At 36.0% G+C, this 20,366-nt stretch overlaps 1 protein-coding gene across 16 annotated transcripts in view; it reads left to right on the top strand.

Annotated features, from left to right (window-relative positions):
* The window catches only part of DTNA (dystrobrevin alpha), a 499,301-nt gene that overhangs the window by 235,643 nt on the left and 243,292 nt on the right, over positions 1-20,366 (top strand). For 4 of the 16 annotated variants that reach the window (XM_074205350.1, XM_074205352.1, XM_074205349.1 and 1 more), the window contains one exon: positions 687-815. The exons of the other annotated variants lie outside the window; for them this stretch is intronic. The gene's annotated coding sequence lies outside the window, so the exon portion shown is untranslated. The remainder of the gene's footprint in view (positions 1-686; positions 816-20,366) is intronic. 16 annotated transcript variants of the gene reach the window in all.

The following is a 20,366-nucleotide window of genomic DNA, read 5'->3' as shown; positions in this document are numbered from 1 at the left end:
GCAAAGACACATTTCAACTCTAGCATTGTTAGATTCTATACATAGTGCACAGTGAGTCAGGAAGACCTTAGATACTTTCTAGTTGTATGACCCTGGGTAAGTCACTTAATTTTGTTAGCCTCAGTTTCCTCATCTGTAAAAGGATCTGGAGAAGGAAATGGCAAACCACTCCAGTATCTTTGCCAAGAAAACCCCAAATTGAGTCATAAAGAATCAACATGACTAAAAGAACTCAACAATAACAACCAAAACAGCAAAGTAGAGAGGCAAAATGATGGAGTAGGGAAAGCACTGCTCTATATGAAGATATTTAGTTTGATTCTTCCATCTGACATTTACTAATCTTGAGACTTTGGGAAAGTAAATTCATTCCATTGTGCCTCAGTTCCTTCATCACTGTATAGTGAAGAAAACTGTACTTTCACTACTTAGCTCATAGCATCTGAGGAAAGCACTTTGTAAATCAAAAAAGTACTGTGTAAATGCAAGCCATTGTGTTTTTTGAGGCATAGTAATACATGTCCCAGTAGGGATAAGTAATTTTTGCATTGTACATACTGTACAAATGTGCAGAACTATAAGTTTCATGTGATCTAGATCTGCTGAATTTTACTTTTATTTCTTTAAGTAAACAAGGCAGTGTGGGGTTGGCTAGCTAATTAGAAGTGTATTTTTCTCCATTGCAGATAATTAGGATTTACCAGTCCCTGGATCAAGTGCTTGGAAACCTTTAAGTTCCATAGTCAGCTGCCTTTGCAGAGAACAGAAAATATATGGTTTTGGAAAGTTCCTGCTGTGCCTTCATAGAGTTTTAGGTGAGTGCTTGTGTGAGAGAATTTAAGCTGGGCACTAGATTTCATCTACTTAATATTCTCAATCTTGTGAAAAGGCTCAAGGTTTAAGACTAGTGCTTTCTAGTACTTCCTTTTCATTTTTTTTAAAAAAAGCAAGGTGATAGACTGTGGATTTTGGTGAATTTGCTACTTATTAGAAATGCAGTTGTGGACAAGTCACTTAACTTTTCTAAATCTCATTTTTTTTCATTTGCAAAAAATGGAAATAACCGTATATACCTTGGCTATTTCACAGGATTTTCCTGATAATCAAAGGAGATCATGTTTATAAAAACATTTTGAAATTTGTAAACTGCCATAGAAATATTAGGTGTTTAATCAATTTTTGTCCTAATTCTCTTTATTGCTGTTGTTTCTGGAATTCATCTCTTTTTTTAAACAAAGTTTTTATTTTTTTTCAAATTATATGCAAAGATAGTTTTCAATTTTCATCCTTTTGCAAGTTTTTGAATTTCACATTTTTCTGCCACCCTTCCTTCCCTTTCCCCTCCCTATGGCAGTGAACAATGAGATATGTACCATATGCTTAACATATTTCCTTATTAGTCATATTGAAGCTGGGAAATTAGAGCTGGGGGGCTTAAGGATTAATGTGCATTTTTTCAGGTAATGAAATCGCCAGGCTTTCTAATTCAGAAAGGTAAGAAAAGGCTTAAATATTAATTCACAGGTTAGTACAAAAAGCTCACAGGTTAGGTTCTTTAACAAGGTAGTAAGTTTAAGCAAAGAAGAGATAACTACAAGCTGAGCTGAGGAGAACAGCAAAGACAGTTAAGAAAGGAGGAAAAAAGGGAAACAGCCTTAAAATGGTGACTGGGCTTAGATCATCCTAGAACTAGAATGGAGAAGTGGATTGGCCAATCCTTTATAGGGAGCCTAGCCCATCTCCTGTGCAAGGAGGCGTCTTGGGAAGGAACTCAGACATATACCTGGAAAGACTAGGAGTCAGGTGGAGGAGGGGTAGGAAGAAGAGCCTGAGGTTACTTCTTAATCTTGTGAATTTACTTTTAAGAAGAGAATTAAAACTGAACAATGGGGAGGGAGTCTGAGGCCTACAGAAAATGCCAAACACAGATAATAATTCCTTAATTTTACAGGAAAGGCTAGACAAACTTTCTCTAATACTTCTCCTTCAACAATGTTGTAAAAGAAGAAGTAAAACTAAGAGGGGAAAACATGAGAGAGAAAGAAACAATATAAAAGAAGTTTCAAAAAGTGAACAGTGGAAACTTTTCTCTGAATTCAGATTCCATAGTTTTTTGTTTGTTTGTTTGTTTTCCTCTGGATGTGGATAGTATTTTCTATAACAGGTCTGTTAGGATTGTCCTGGATCCCTGAATTTCTGAAAGGTACTGTTGCCTGGTTAGAATTCATCTGAATCCATGTTGCAACCTAGAGCATGCTAGAGAATTTATACTGACTGGAAAAAACTGTTAAATTTTTAGGGTGAAGGCTTATACTTACTTTCTTTATTATTTTCTTGATTCCATATAGATTTACAAAGGTAATTGAAAAAATGTTAATGGTGCAGATTAACATTAAAAGTGAATTGTAGGGTCAGCTAGGTGGAGCCATGGATAGAGCACCTGCCCTGGAGTCATGAGTACCCCAGTTCAAATTCTGCCTCAGATACTTAATGATAACTACCTAGCTGTGTGGCCTTAGGCAAGCAACTTAACTCCATTTGCCTTGCAAAAACCTAAAAAAAAAAAAAGTGAATTGTACTACTTAGAGAGCTGCCTATTAAGTATTTACCAAGATACCACTGGTTGTAATGCCTGTGACAAAATGTACTTTCTTCTCTTTCTAATTACTTTTAGACAAATTTAGGTTTTCCATTTACTATTAGACAAATTTCATAATATCATAATATGTTGGACTAACCTACTAACCATCATATGGATATATATATATATATATATATATATATACACAAATACATACAAGCATAATTATAATTAAGAGTGCCATAAAGAGAGCTAGTGTAAAGTCAGTGCAAACTGAATTCAGATCCTGATTCACATACTGGTTATTTAATACTGAGCAAATCATTTAACATCTCATTGCCCCAGGCAATTTTCCTAAGCTTTTGCTTTGTCTTGTTTTTATTTTCAGAAGAGTTGCTGATCTAAATTAACAGAAGGAATTTCCTCACAGAAAATTCCCTATACTGATTAAATCACAGGTCTGGGGGGAATTATGGTTAAATATATTGAAGATGAATGAGACAAGGTAATTTTTAGTAGAATAAAACCAAAATGGATGAGGAAATCTAAGCGATCCATAGTCATATGAAAAATTGCTCTAAATCGTTACTTATGAGAGAAATGAAAATTAAAGCATCTCTGAGGTACCACCTCACACCTCTCAGGCTGGCCAATATGAACAGAAAGGACAATGATCAATTGATCAATGTTGGAAGGGATGTGGGAAATCTGGGACACTAATACATTGTTGGTAGAGCTGTGAACTCATCCAACCTTTCTGGATAGAAATTTGGAATTATGCCCAAAGGGCAACAAAAATGTGCATATCCTTTGATCCAACAATACCACTACTGGGTCTTTACCCTAAAGAGATTATGAAAAAAGGTAAAAACCATCACTTATACAAAAATATTCATAGCGGCCCTGTTTATGGTAGCAAAGAATTAGATGTTAAGTAAATGTCCTTCAATTGGGGAATGGCTTAACAAACTGTGGTATATGTATGTGATGGAACACTATTGCTCTATTAGAAACCAGGAGGGATGGAAATTCAGAGAAGCCTGGAAGGATTTGCATGAACTGATGCTGAATGAGATAAACAGAACTGGAAAAACATTGTACACCCAAAGAGCAACATAGGGGTGATGACCAACATTGATGGACTCGCACATTGATGGACTCGATCATCCCATCAGTGCAACAATCAAGGACAATGCTGGGGTATCTGTGATGGAAAATACTATCTGTATCTAAGAAAAGAATCATGGAATTTGAACAGAGACCAAAGACTATTACCTTTAATTTAGGGGGAGGAATGAAATTCTACTATCTCTTATACTTTATTTTTCTTCCTTAAGGATATGATTTCTCTCATCACATTCAACTTAGATCAATGTATACCATGGAAAACATTGTGAAGACTAACAGACTGCCTTCTGTTGTGGGAGGGGGAAGGGAGATTGGGGGGGGGGGGAATTGTAAATTCAAAATAAAAAAAATCTTAAAAGGAGGGGAAAAAAAGAATAAAACCAAGATGAAAACATTGTTCTAGATCACAGCAGTATTTGTCTCACTGACAATTTTATGGACTCATAGATTTTCAAACCAGAGATTATCTAGCCCAAATCCTTATGCAAATGAGGAAATTGAGTCCTAAAGATGAAACAAGTCCAAGGTCACAAAATTTATGAGTGAGATTTGAGGCTGACTTGAAACTGAATCATGATTTCATTTGAATATCATTCATCTAAGCAATAAATACTCTTTTAGGAACAATGTATTGTCAAATGTATATCAAGCAGGATACCATTTTGAAGATCTAGTATTTTATTTATAATAAAAATAAAATTTAAGGATATACGTTTTGAGTTAACATTGTCATTTTTTGAGATTTAGCTTATGCTGTGTTTTTTTATGGAAAAGACTTTAATTCTTTGTTCTAAGGGTCTTAACATTAAAAAAAAAAGCTTTAAACAAAAATCCTTAATTACTTTCCTATGATAGTCAAGATCTGAACAAGCAAATTATAGATACAAATATTTCCTTAGACTGCTACCTTGCATTCATCTGACAGGTATTAGTAGAAGTTCTAAAAATAAAAGTTATTCTATCATTAATTTCTATGTTAATTCTATTTTTTCTTCATATCTGGCTTGTATAAAACTCATATGGTTTATAATCAGTAAATTTTTCTTATTCTAGACTTTTATACTATCCTTTCCATTCAAATTGATCATTTTTTCAGAAGAAATACCTAGATTTGTACCACATGTAATTATTGCCAAACCACACAATTTACTGGTCCTTAATTTTGCTATCCATGGTAGAGTTGTATAATCTCTAAGTACTTTTACAGCTAACATTTTATAATGTCATGAAGTTAATCACAGAATTGAGAGGTAGTTTTATATAGTGACTAGAATATTGGATTTGGGATCAAGAAGAAATCCCAGCCCTAATACTGTCTACTTGTTTGACTATGGACAAGAGATTTGTAGAGATGAGGGAATTCTAACATCAATGAAATAAGAGGTCTTTTATGTTAATTGCCAAAAATGGAGGTGCTAATAGAGGGTTAGAACTGGAAAGTTGGACAACATTCTAGCTCTCTCTCAGTCAAGTCTTCTAAATGAGGATTTCTTTGTTTCATGTAGACTGTTGTAAATTTCCAAAGTCAGTCATATTCACATCCAATTGTAAATAAGGGGTAAAATATTTGTGGTAATTATGGTCACTTGATGAATATTTCTAGATTGGGTTAGTGATGGTTTCAGTTACACTTTTGAGTAATTTCAGAATGATTGATTAATTCTCATAAATTGAAGGGTGTTTAATTTATTATAACTGTGTGGAGCAAAGATGTTATAAACCATAACATAATGGTAATTTGCATATATCTACAAGAACTTTGTCTGATGAACTTCCTCAGAGCTCAACTTAAGCGCCTTTTAAATATATGAGAAAATCAAATTAACTACTGTTAAAATCACCTCTTAAGGTTCTAATGAAAAGCACATATTTTTAGTAGTTCTATCATTTCAAATAGACTTATTCTGCATATGTATGTGTATGTGTCTATCTCTGTCTTTGTCTCTCTCTCTCTGTCTCTCTGTGTGTCTCTGTCTCGTGTCTCTGTCTATGTCTGTCTGTCTGTCTGTCTCTCTCTCTCTCTCTCTCTCTCTTTTTCTAGGTCTCTGTCTCTATTTGCAAAGAAAGGAGAGCATCTGGAGCTTGTACATAAGGAAATAAATGTTACCTAGGAAATAAATTAGAGCTTGTCTTTTTTTAAGTCTTCATTGTATATCTTAGTATTCTTAAAATAATCTTGTTGGCTGCTCTTAGTAGAGTTATAGACTTGTTGACTTGTTATTGTTATAAATATTAACTTGTCATTTTAGAATTTGCAAAAATATTCCCAGATATGACCTTATTTTGTTTCTAACTTTTTAGGATGACATTTGGTAGAACTCAATCTAAAATGAAAGCTCCCACTTTAGTGAACTCCTCTTTAGTGTGTCACTCATTATATCAATCTATTTAAATATGATTTCTCCACAATTGAATGATCCATCATCCTTCTTTTATTTATGGCTGTTGGCTACCAAAAATGCTTTATGAACTGACATACTATTTAGCAAGGTACTACTTCCTCTAACGAATACCTGGTATGTCATGAGAGAAGTGTCAGTACTCTTTGACAGTAAATACTTCATCATTGTTTTAGTGTTTCTAGTCTGCAGGAGTTCCTTAGTATTAAAAAGCTTTTAACCAAAGCATTTCTGCTCTTCACTGGGTTATTTGTGAATGTAAGTGCCTGGCTGCTACTTTCTTTTTCGCTAATGTATGTAGAGTTTATTCTTTTTACCCTCCTCCTCAGAGGTCAGTAGGTTACTCAACTGTCAATTTTAGTGCATTTCCATTTCAAAAGGACATGGTGTTCCCATTGCCACTGGAAACAGAACATTACTGGGGAAGAAAGTGAGTGCTGAACCTTTGACATCTAGTTTGGAATGCTCTCCGAGAATAAATAAATGGCTTGGTCATCAGACATGCTGAAACCTTTAACAAGACTGTTTAAATACTGTAGCATCCATAGTGAGGAAACACAGAACCACTCATAGTCTGGAGTAGGCTGCCACCTTGGAGTGGATCCAAGGACTTCCAAGATTCTCATTTGCCTAAACATATGTCCTTTTAGACTTTTTCTCTTAGGTGTTTAAAATTCACATTGGTATAGATATTGCATCCTCAGTTGAAAAGTAAATATGTTACACCCTGGGAAGTATTATATTTGTACACACATATCTGGCTAGGGTGGTATATGTCTCGACAAGTAGATTTTTGACAAGGAAAAAAAGATAGAGAACTCAGATCATGAGACGGGGAAGATAGGCAAATATAGACTGCTACAAAGTACCCCAAATTTTTCTGAATCCATGGGAAAAGAAATGTAGCACGGAAAGAGAAAATAAATGACTAAGATAAACTTGAAAGTTTCTTCTGAAACCACATTCTATAGGAAGATTGTACAATCAAGGAATCAACAAGCACTTAACATTTACCAAGAACTCTGACAGGTAAGAGGGATGAACAGAAAGTATCAAACCAACTGTGATATTTTGGCTTGGGAGTGGCAGGAAGAATGATTTTTGTCTAGACCTGTGATAATAGTTGAAACACTGGATTTGTAATTATAAGACTTCTTACTACGTGTGTGTCCTGGGCAAATCACTTTACCCTCTAGGTTTTCCTCTCTACAAAGGGAGAGGGTTGGAACAAATGACCTCTGGGATCTCTTTTGACCCTGAATTCTTTAAGCCTATTTCCATAGACTAAGAATGAGCTGGATCATAAAACAGTTTTACCAGCAGTAAGAAATCATTCAACTGCTTTAGTTTGCCCACTCTGTGACAAGAGTTCATTCATTTAGAAGCTTTACTAGTCTTGATTTGTAGATAGTGTAGTCCTAAGAGATAGAAGGATTTCAAGTCAAAAAGGCTTAGATATTCTGTATTCTTGTGGAGATGACCCATCCAAACTTTGTGTTTCTTTTGGTGCTCCAAGGACCTCCTTAGGATGCAGAAAGATCTGCCTTGGTGGAACAAGTGAGGAATTTGCTACATGGATAAAGTCACATCACTGAACAAAAACAAAAACATCTTTCAATGATGCTGTGTGGGTGCACATTATGAAACAAAAAAATTAACTCAGAAGAGCATACATATAACCTGTCAGTCAATAAGTATTTATTAGATCCTTACTATATGACACATTCTTTGATAAGCTAAGAGGATACAAAAGTAAGGTGAAAACCTGGTCCCCAAACTTGATTATAAGAGACACATATATGTATGACAACATAGTGCAAAGTGAACTGGTCATAGAATAAGAGCAAGGAATGATCCAACTGTTCCAAAATTCACAAAACCCATGGAGAAAACTCTTTTTCTTTATGAAAACTTTATGGTAAAAGAATGACTAGAACCATACAGGATGAGATTGCATATGGAGAGGAATGAAACCATCATAGAGTATATGCCAGTGTTGATGAAATTCTTTGTGGCACCAGCATGATGGTGGGGAAAAAGAGAGCAGAATGCATTTAAGAGATAGACTTTCATTGAAATAAACTAAATATGTTGAAGAAGAAGCCAACTAGATGGTCAATTATACCTTTGTGTGATGCTATCCCTTTGTAGAGAGGGAAACCGAAGCCTAGAGGGTAAAGTGATTTGCCCAGGACACACACGTAGTAAGAAGTCTTATAATTACAAATCCAGTGTTTCAACAAATAGAAGCAAGAGAAAGAGAAAGGGGGGATGTAGAAGAGGAAGGCATTGAAATAGGCTCCATGATGATACTGAGAGAGGTTAACAAGTGGTGTATTTAGGTGGGTGACAGAATAAAGAAAATAATCAGAAAGAAGCTGTAGTGAAATTCAAAATGCTTTGTGGCCATTCTATGTAAAGTTCTGATGGTGAAGCTCATTGGAATTTAAGGAAATAATTATTTGTTGGGTTAAGGGAGAGTATATATGGCATGAACATGAATGGGGAAAGGTATTTCCAGTGATGTTTTGAACTTAAAGAAAGTAAGAAATATAAAGAGAATGAGGCTGTTATTTTCAAGGTAAGACTGATCCAGGTTGGACAAGATCTATGAACATGGGAGTTTCCTAGGATAACAAATCTATTCTTTGCTACAGGGGTACTTCTGCTATCCTTAAAGACTGCTTAATTATTCAGCTAATATTAGGAAACCTCTATGCAAGGGATTATGTATAAAGGCATGTGTTAAGTGCCTTGTTACAAAGACGAAAATATTTCCTGATCTCAAAGAATTAGTGTTTTAGTAGAGCAATAGGAAGATTCCATAAATGAAGACAGTATAAGATAGGAAATGAAAGGGGCAAAGGAGAGATCCAAATAAAGAGATGTAGGAAAATTTGAGAAGGGAGAAAGGGGAATGGATTTGGAACTCTTCCTTAGAGAAAGGAGCACCTGGACTTATTTGAGCTGAATACTGAAGGCATATTAAGATTCTGAATATACAGTTCTTATTAGATGAGGAAGGAATTCATTCATGGAGGGTGGTTTATATGGATGCCAACAAGGGAGTTGGAATTTTGAGTTTAAGAAATAGCTAAATGTTTGATTTGACTATAGCAGATAATGCATTAATTAGAGTAGAATGAAAAAAAAAAGACTAAAAAGGTAGATTGGAGTCATATCTTGGAAAATCATAGATGCCAAACCAAGGAGTTTTTCCTAAAAACAATAGAGTAGAGGCTAGGTAGCTCAGTTGATGGAGCACTGGCCCCTGGAGTCAGGAGGACCTGAGTTCAAATCTGTCCTCAGATACTTAATAATTACCTAGCTGTGTGGCCTTGAGCAAGCCACTAAACCACATTGCCTTGCAAGAACCTTAATTTAAAAAAAGAGCCACTGAAAGCTTTTAGCAGGCAAGTAGTATAGCTATATTTGTGTTAGAATGATTATTTTGGCGACTAAATGGATTAGAAAGGAAAAGGACTTGGAGCAAGCTAGCCAATTGTAGATATTAGCAATGTAGAGTGGTCTACAAGGAAGATATTAAGTATCTAAACTACAGTCATAGCTATAGGAGCACAGATAGAAGAAGCATGTAAAAAATTCAGTAAATTATCTGATTCCATGAATTGCACTATGTAATTCATGGAATCGGGTATTTTATTGAATGAAGGAGCAAAAATGGTGAGAGACAGAAAAAAAGTCAAAGATGAGTCAAGATTATGATCCTATTTTATTGAGTATGATTAAATTCTTCTATCTTTGTGTGGTGTTTAAAAAAAAACTGATGTAGCTCCTCTTAGATTCTAGATGATATCTAAATTAACCATACATGAATATACTTCTAAGTACCTCAAAGACAACATGTCCAAAATCAAACTCATTGAACATCATAGAATTTTAAGCTAGAAGGAACTTTAGAGACTGTCAGTCTAGCAGATAAGGAAACTGAGGTCCAGAAGTGAAATGCAATAAAAGGCCAGAGATTAAACAGGTAGTAAATTTTTACTCCCCTTTCCCCAAGCCTTTTTCCTGTTTTGACTTCACTATTTCTATTCATGGCATCATTATTCTCCCAATCTCACAACTTATCTTTGTCCCTTATCAAAGATTTAGTAATTCTGCTTGATTGGTTGATTCACCCATAGCACTTGAATCTATCATCCTTTCCAGTCCCATGGCCAATAATCAAGTCAGTCAGCCAATAAATATTTACTGAATAATTGCTATATGCCTGAACTAAAAGGCATATAGAAAAAGACAGTCCCCGTCTTCAAGAAGCCTAAAATTTAATGAAGGGAAAACAACCCACAAAAAGATGCTAAAAAGGGGGAAGGGGCAGAAGATACCTTATACAAGATAATAATGGGAAAGCACAAAAGAATACTACTTGGATGGAAAAATGAAGAGATCATTGATCATTAATTGAAGGATTTGGGAGATTCTTATTACTCAGTCCTCTAATCAGAGAGGTATATAGGACAGATGAAATGTGAGTTGTTGTTCAGGCATTTTCAGTAATATCTAACTCTGTGACTCTTTGAGGTGTTCTTGGCAAAGATATTGATGGGATTTGCCATTTCTTTCTCTGGCTCACTTTACAGCTGAAGAACTGAGGCAAACAGGGTTAAGAGATTTGGAATCTCACAGCTAGTAAGTGTCTAAAACCAGATTTGAGCTCATAAAGATGTCTTCCTGACTATGGTGGCACACAAAATATAAGGCCTATACACAAATACTTTCCATATGCTCCAATGGCATTACTTTTTATTATTTAGGAATGAGGAGGAGGTTCACTACTTAGTGAGAAAAAATAGGATAGCTTAAAGTACATCTCCATTTTAAACTCAAATCTTTCTCAGATGAATTTCTCTCTTCCTTCAGATGAATGGAATTCTGTGGAGGTTTTCCATGCTCTAATGGTATGTATGAGTTGTAGCATCCAAGCATAGCTGTTTTTTTTCAGTACAATTAGTCAGCTACTTCCTGATAAATAGGTTCAGCCTTCATAATCTCTTACTTAATGACAAAGATAATATTCTATCAGGTCAGGACTGACTCCTCATTAAAACACTGATTCTCTCTCTCTCTCTCTCTCTCTCTCTCTCTCTCTCTCTCTCTCTCTCTCTCTCTCTCTCTCTCCCCTCTCTCCCTCCCTCCCTCTCTCCTCTTCCCCTACTACCCCCTGCCCCCCCCACCCAGGCTCCATGCCTCCTAGCTGTAAAGTGCTGTGGTTGCCTAATAACTAAGGGGAGGTGTCAGAAAGCAAGAGAAGTTTTTTTTTAAGATTTTATTTATTTTGAATTTTACAATTTTTCCCCTAATCTTGCTACCCTCCCCCCACCCCCCAGAGAAGGCAGTTTATTAGTCTTTAACATTGTTTCTATGGTATGCATTGATCTAAGTTGAATGTGATGAGAGAGGAATCATATCCTTAAGGAAGAAACATAAAGTATGAAATATAGCAGAATTACATAATAAGATAACATTTTTTTTAAAATTAAAGGTAATAGTCTTTGTTATTTGTTCAAACTCCATAATTCTTTCTCAGGATACAAATGACATTTTCCATTGCAGATATCCCAAATTTGTGCCTGATTGTTGCACTATTGGTATGAGCAAGTCCATTAAAGTTGATCACCACTCCCATGTTGCTGTTAGGGTGTACAATGTTCTTCTGGTTCTGCTCAACTCGATCAGTTCATGCAAATCCTTCCAGGCTTCCCTGAATTCCCATCCCTCCTGGTTTCTAATTGAACAATAGTGTTCTATCACATACATATACCACAGTTTGTTAAGTCATTTCCCCAATTGATGGACATTCACTCAATTTCCACTTCTTTGCCACCACAAACAGAGCTACTATGAATATTTTTGTACAGGTGATGCTTTTACCCTTTTTCATAATCTCTTCAGGATATAGAAGCAAGAGAAGTTTTTAGCTGAAGAAGGCCTTGACAGTTTCAGGTGGACCACATAATAATCAGGAAGCCCTGAATCAAACATTCCAGGTATTTTTTTTAAATGAACTCAGACCAGTGCATCTCAGAAGATACACATTTAACTATCAAAATAAGAACAGAAATTTAACATACTCTCATCCTGGGCTTTGAGAAGGACTCCAAAAGAAAAAAGAAAATCTAAACACAATTCAAGGGAATTGGTCATTGATTTGTAGGAAAAATTTTCTCCCCCACTTTGGACATTGCTTTAATGATAAACTTGGTCACATGGGCAGAATCATTAAAAAGGTCACTATAGGGGGCAGCTAGGTGGCACAGTGGATAAAGCACCAGCCCTGTAGTAGGGAGTACCTGGGTTCAAATCTGGTCTCGGACACTTAATAATTACCTAGCTGTGTGGCCTTGTGGCCTACCAAAAGAGGGGAGCCAGAAGAAACCAAACCCATAAAGCCAAGGGAGGCTCCCTCCTTCCCCAGTAAGGATAAATGTCCTAGGGAAGGAGACAGTAGATATGGTGACAAATGCTCAGCAAACCACACATTCATAAAGTTCCTTTCCATAGTCCTTTTTAAATCTGATTGTTCAGTTTTTCTAGTGAAAAAAAATCAGGGGCAGCTAGGTTGCACAGTGGATAAAGCACCAGCCCTGGAGTAGGGAGTACCTGGGTTCAAATCCAGTCTGAGACACTTAATAATTACCTAGCTGTGTGGCCTTGGACAAGCCACCCCATTTGCCTTGCAAAAACCTAAAAAAAATCAGTATTTACTCCAATCCTGCCTTTCTCAAATTGAGTATATAAAGAACCTGAAGTTTATTTTCAAAGCTCATTTTGAAATACTATAATGAAGGAAGAAAGACTAATAAACATTGGTCTATGACTAATAAGTAATATAAGAAATATACTTTCAGAAGAGAAAGCATTAAATCTATAAAGCAGTGAAATACTATATAATATAAAAACAATAGCACTTTTTAAAACAAGTTTTTATTTTACACAGAATAATAATACTTTTAAAACAATTCAATTATATTGCATATAGGGAGAGCAAGGTCTATATGATTTGAGGATTTCCAAAAAGTTTGGCCCCCATCCTTCAGGGTTTATGCTTGGTGCCCTAAATTTCTTTATCATTATTAGAGACAAAGGTTTTGTCCAAAGAACTATTTCTGAGGCCTTTGCTAAAACACAAGCATGGTATTTTGGAAGTTTCACAAATTAAATCATTGTGAGTCATTATCACATTATCAGATAGTGCCATGTGAGTTCATTTTGAAATAGATGAAGTGGAGGTTTGATGTCTAGAAGAATGGTTGCTGATAAAGGAAGGCAAGCCCAAGTATGATTCTATGAGGAAGGCTCTTTGGAGCCAAGAAAGACAGGAAGGCCCTGGACATCTGGGCCAGTTGCATCCTTCTTAGGCAGCCTGATGACTTTTCGCTCTTGGGAGTTCATCATACTGGTGCCACACTTCAACTTGGCTCTAGTGCACCTCAGTACTTCTGAGTTCATGTGATCCACCACCTCAGCCTCCACAGCAGCACAGACCTCTCACTGCATCTGGTCAATTTTGGTGTCATGTTAGGAAATTCTTCCCAAATCTCACCTCCAGTTTCCCTGCTATAATCATAAAAACAATAAATAACATTTTAATTTTTCAGTAAAATTTATAAAACCTTTACCCCCAATAATTCTGAGGAAGATGGCACACATTATGCCCCATCTCACACTCTATGTTTTAGCCAAATTGGCCTGGTTGCTATTTTCCTTATATATAACAATCTCCTGCCTCAATGCTTTTCTGTTCCCTCATTTATCCAACAAAAAGGGGATTTGCTAGAGACAAGTACCCTTTCACTTTCCTCTCAGGAGAGAGGTTCAACCCTGGGAAAAGCTGATCATCTAAATCAAGATCTGGGAACATCCAGTCAGAGAACAATATAAGGCCTGTGAAATCATTTGGTCTGGCCCTGCAAAGGCAACCACAGGTGGAATACAAAATTCAATAAATTTAGGAGCTCTGTAGGGGTGAATTAATTAAACATTTGACCAAATATAGCAGGCTATTTTTAAGTTGATAATTTTATATGACCCTCAAATTATGTTATAAATATCCAAATGGTTCTTACAGGGAAAAAAAAAAAGAGATTTCCTCCCAGAAAAGATTCAAGTCCCTTTCCTCTAGCTCTTTGGCTCTTTACTCGACTACCCCAGAGTCCTGTGGAAAATGACTTAAAATTTGTGTTTAGTTCATATCTAAGTCTTCTCTAAAGGGGAAAGTTGAAATGTACTTAATACACAATGTGGCTCAACATGACAGCCAAATATTTTTCTTCACAAAAATGTTAAGCACAAAAGATTCATAAGCTCAGATTGACCAGAAAAATTTAGACAGGAAGGAATAACTTATACTACTATCAAAATTCTACCTAATGATTGAGACTTGAACATCTGAACATTAAGCAGTTTGCAAGACAGCAGAATAGGCATTCACATTTTACCTCACTATTAACTATCCAAACAATTGCCTTGAGGTCCGTGTCCTTTGCAAGCCAGGCAAGAAATTAGTCAATTAAAAGACAATAAATAGAAAAGTGACAACTCTGTACCAGATAGTGTGCTTATTAAGCTTACTCTTTAGTCAGTGATCATCCTTTACAAGAAATGCTGTAGTAGTCACAAAGAAGGCTGCTTCTTGAAGTCCTAAGATAACCCATCTACACTAGAAATATCCATTTCATGATCACTATGATCTAGCAAAGAAATGCAAAACCACACAAGAGGTCTTCAAAAGACCAAGTCCAGACTCAGATTCCTCTAAACTCCACCATGTGGTTTAACTTCCATGTATTTTAGCTGTCATGTTTTCTCTCAGTTTTTTGTTTCTGCAGAGTAGGAGGAAGGAACCAAACCTTCCAGACTTCTCCAACAAATGGGAAGAGAAGAAAGACCCAGAACAATTTCATTACTTTGTAAAATACCCACTGAGTCAGCAGATTTTCCTAATCAGAGGTCAATAAAGGAGTTTGTCATCTCAAAGAACCCAACAAATTGATCCTCACATTTCCCAGGAATACTAGGAAATAGACAGAGGAGCTCTGAAAAACATTTTTTTTGAATGGTTCTTTCAAGTCTGCCCAACATGCTCTATGAGGAGCAACCACTGAGAGGTTTGGAATAAATCCTTCCATCTCCACCTCTGAGAATACCTAGCTGTCATCAAATGTTCAACTAAATACTACCACTGAAATGAGGTTTTTACTCATTCTCACCAGTTATTAATACCCTTCCCTCAAATTGTGGTTACACACACACACACAGAACCTGGAAATGGGACACAATGAAGTTCATAGAAGCACAGTTAATGCAATAGGTGGAAAACAATGAGTTGGCTTACCCTGGATATCCTCCTTTAGTAGAGGATCTGGGAGGAGCTGTTCACTGTTACTCTCAATTATCTCTAATCAGAAGGAAGGGAATCAGGAACAGAGAGTAGTGAGGAAATTTGAGTTTCAGAGCCTATCTTTCAGGATGTTGAAATCTCAGAGGGCATGCTAAATAAATATCAATTGGTTCTTAATCAATGCATGTCAAATGAATGATTGGATGAAGTGTTATTTCCCTCCCTTCCCCCACAATAGATAGAGCATCTGAAGCTTAGGCAAGGTCACACAGATTCCACATGACAGAACCTAGTAATGTGCAGTTCTTCTGACACATCCTTAGTAATAAAAGAGAGGTAGAAAGCTGCTTACTGCCATTTATATAAAATCTATGTTTACTGTCATTTATATAAAATACTTTCTTCTCTATACTGAATGAACCCATTTTCTTCCATTTTTTTTTTTCCTGAGGGGCTGATTTTCCAATTGTTTTCAGTGCTTGCCTCTGGACTTTCTCCAGGTTTTCCATTGCACATTTCAGTTGTGGGGCACTAAATTGGATGAAGTATTCTAATAAAAAGCCTGACCAATGCTAATTATCAAGGAAGGATTACCTCCCATTTTGGAGCCCGCCAACAATGGCTCCAATTAACTCCCAGAGTGCCAATTAATTCTCCTAGGACTGGAGGGGCTGTCTCCAATTGAAGGCACTTATTGAAAGCAGGTGTTCAATGCAAACACACAGAAGCATTCTGTCTGTGTGTCTAACTGGTGCAAATGATAAACCACTCCTTAGAACAGTTACTTAAATACAGAAATTAACCTCTTTAAATTCATTAAACTATTTTTATATTACATGAATGAAATTTCAGACTATGTCTTGTTCTTTTTACTCAATATTCAAAATTATGCTCTTTTATTTATATCATTAGTATTCTTTTTTACTGCCTTTCTTAGTAATTTTAGGAAATTTTATCCTAACCTCTTTTCCCTCCTCTTTCTTCCTCCCAATGATTTCCATGATTCCCTCCCCTAATTCTGCTTCTTCATTCTGTCAATTGGTTCTTTTTTAAAATTTATTTATTTTCATCCATATGCGCATGGATGTTTTTAAATTACAAAACTTCTTTCCACCCTCCCTTTAGTGGCGGTCAGGTTAGCATTGTACATATATATTTTTTGATATACATGTTTACAGATGAGTCATTTTTGGTATAAAGAATTAAGATTAAAGGAAAGAGATTAAAAAAAGATAATTTTATAAAGAGTTCACCAGATTCTGCAGGGTTTGTTGTTTTTGTTTGTTTGTTTTGTTTTGTTTTTCTTCCTCTGGATGGGGACAACATTGTCCATAGCCTATCTAATACAGTTGTTCAGCTCTCTGAACCGCTGACAGGAGCTGCTTCCATCAAGGTTGTTCATCTCATAATTGTTAATGTGTACATTGTTCTCTTGGTTCTACTCCCTTTGCTCAGCATTAGATCTTGTAAATCATTCCATGCTTCTTTGGAGTCCAACCCTTTATGGTTTCTTATAGAACAATAATATTTCATAATATTAATGTACTATAAATTGTTTAGCCATTCCCCAACTAATGGGCATCTTCTCAATTTCCAGTTCTTTACCATTACAAAAAGAGGTGCTATATGAATATTCTGGAATATGTGGGACTTTTCCCATTTTTTATGATTTCTTCTACATATAGGCCTAGAATTGTAAGGTTAAAGGGAATGAACATTCTTATTGCTCTTTGGGTGTAGTTCCATATTGTTCTACAGAATGGTTGGGTCCATTCACAATTCTACCAGCAATGCATCAATGTTCCAATCCTCCCATAACCTCTCCAACATTGATCATTTTCCCTTTTTCTCATCTTGGTCAAACATAGTTCTTTGTGAACTGCTATCTCTAATAGGACAGATTCTTAGAAATAACTACCCACACACCTTTGCAAGAAGGCTGATTGGGCTTGGATATTCAAGTGTGATAGAATATAAGTTTGTTTTCTCATAAGCAAAACTGAAGTGATTTGGACAGACATTCAACCTGATATGTTAGATTCATTAGTATGACTCTAGGGACTATATCAGCCAAGATGATTGTGCCATAGCTAGTTCAGTTTACTCATGCTGTAAACTACTGACAAAACATATAAGGAAAATATCTTTTTCTTATTGCTCTAGAGCACGAGTCCAGGAGATATGGTGATATAACAGATAGTAACATAATATTATGCCAAACAATATTCAATATGGGAGACAGGTAATAGTGATCATATAAAAAGGAATCAAGTTCACCATCTTATTATCATTTCCTTTGGAATTACAAGTAAACTCTTAAGATCAGAAATTTAGATAAAATAGAAAAGATTCTAAAGTCTTGTAATCTAGCCCTCTTCTTTTCCAGATAGGGAAAATGAAGCTCAAAAAGTTTAAGTTAACTTCCCAGTATCCCACAGATACTAAAAGAATAAATGATAAGTTCATCAAACTATGAGTTATTGACTAGCTAGTATATTGTAAAGGAGATCATAGGATTATAGATCTAAAGATGAAAAGGGTTTTAACAATCATCTAATCTACCCTTTCATATTACGAATAAGAAATTGAGGTCCAAGGAGTGACTTGCCCAATGTCACCCAGGAAATAAGCTTTAGAGGCAGGATTTGAACCCAGTTCTGAACCCCAGCACCACTACTTTCCATTTTACCATAATTAATTCATGTATAAATAGAGATTGAATGCAATGGCTCATGGGATCCCGCTGAATTCTGAAATTCTATGTTATAGAGGAGGCTTCCAAACTCAGAGGCATCATATCCAGAAAATAGATAGGAGTGATACATTTCTCATTGTTATTAGTGCCTATGACCATCTATGGCAGCAAGTATCAAAAGAGCATCTTCACTTTACCCCTACTCATATTGTAAACTCCAATATATTATATTGGAGATTGGAACAAGGAAGAGAAAGGAGTATAGAACCCTGATCCTTGTTCTAAAATAGCTACCAAGAAAGATAATGGCCTGATCTATGGTTACTTTGGGGCAGCTAGGTGGCTCAGTGGACATTGGACTTGGAGTCAGGAAGACTCATCTTCATGAGTTCATATCTAGCCTCAGACACATAGACCCCAGGCAAATCACTTATCCCTGTTTGCCTTACTTTCTTCATATGCAAAATGAGCTAGAGAAGGAAAATCGGAAGAAAAAGGTATCTTTTGCAAAGAAAACCCCAAATAGGATCATGAAAGTTAGACTCAACTGAATAAAAACAATGATTACTTTAAAGCTATACTTCCCTAACTAATCTTGCACTAAATATCCTAAGCAGAAAAGTACACACACACACACACACACACACCCCCACACATACCACAGACACGGAGTTGTTGACTTCATCACAGTATCACAGTCTTAAGCAAGGCAAAATGTTTTTCTATCCAATGAGCTTTATGATGAAAGAATAGTTGGGAATCAATTTTCTTAATACTCTATTACATTTGTTCCTTTAAATAATATACCATGGTTATACAAATTGTGTTATTATTCTGTAGAACCTTGTGATCAGATAGCTAAACTTAGAGGCAGTTAAGAGAAAACCATTCAGAGAAAATCTGGTACAGAAGGTTCTGAGACAGAGAAAGTGAACACTTCTAATGACAGGGTCTTAGGAATTTGCTTGTTCCCTTGGCCTTGAAAAAAAAGATTGGGTTTCCAGAAATGTCTTTTTCTACCTTTGGCTGAGAAAGAATACATTGATCTAAATAAAGACATTACCATGGCAATAAAGGCAGAAAGCCCATCTATCTGAGTCTACAGGATGTAGGGTTGTCACAGAAGGTGAGGCAAAGGTTACGTTTCGTGTAGAACATGGCGACTTGCCAAAACAATGTACCACTGAACTCAAGTCAGGGGCTTTCCTCTGCTCCCTCAATTCGATATTAACACAATAATTGAATTCAAATGAGCTCTCACTAACCTTAAATAGGTTTTAGGCTCATTTACCAAGCTCATTTACCTTATGAATAGCCTGATCCTTCATCTAGCCCAGTTTTCTTTTTCTTTTTTTTTTAGTTTCTTTCCATATTGGTACTTATCTGTTCTGATATAACTAGGAATCCTTTGAGAGAAAAAACAAATAAGGATATATGTGTGTATTGGGGTTGTAAGGGAAGGATTTTCCATTCAAAAGACAGTTCAATAGCTAGGCAGCAGAGGGCAATCCTATGTCAGACCCAGTTATAATGGAAAAGATTATAATGAAAAGATTAGGTATTAGAAGTATAAGTGGAAGTTATATTGATAAGACCCTGGAACTAGGGACCTTGGAAGAGGGGGGGAATCTAATTGGCCCCATGTAATGTATCCTGATGCAGGACTTTAAGGGGTATAGTTTTTGATTTCCCAACTGTTGCAGGGGGGGAAAACACCACTTTTAAGTAAGTACCCTGAGGAAAAGTCTGAGTTTTCCCCATCCTAATTGCAACTGCATATTTTAGTTTTGTTATGGGTAAAATGTTCCTTTTTTTCTAGTCATTCTTAATTTATTTCTCTACCAGTAACAGGTGCACCCTAGTGGCAACACCAAATGTTCTTTTCTCCCACAGTGGCAATGTCTCCCCTCTCCAAATGATACCCATCTATTATTTGAAAGTTGAAATACTGTGAGCATGTGGCATGCTTCATAGAAGATGCCAAACTAGAACCTGGAAGAAAAAAATTATAGAGGAAAGATTTGGAATTTTAAATGACCTTGACATCTATAGAGACTGCCTGGTATAATGGAGCAATCTGTGGAATGGGAGTCAGGAAAACCAGATTTAGTTTGTAACTTAACTACCGACTAACGAGGTGATTTTAAACAAGACAACTTCTGTGACCCTTGTGGATAAAATGAGGCAGTAGATTATTTA

The sequence above is a fragment of the Macrotis lagotis genome, chromosome X (assembly GCF_037893015.1).
Source record: "Macrotis lagotis isolate mMagLag1 chromosome X, bilby.v1.9.chrom.fasta, whole genome shotgun sequence".
In the NCBI taxonomy this organism is placed as follows: Eukaryota; Metazoa; Chordata; class Mammalia; order Peramelemorphia; family Peramelidae; genus Macrotis; species Macrotis lagotis.
This window is presented reverse-complemented; position numbering and strand designations above follow the sequence as displayed.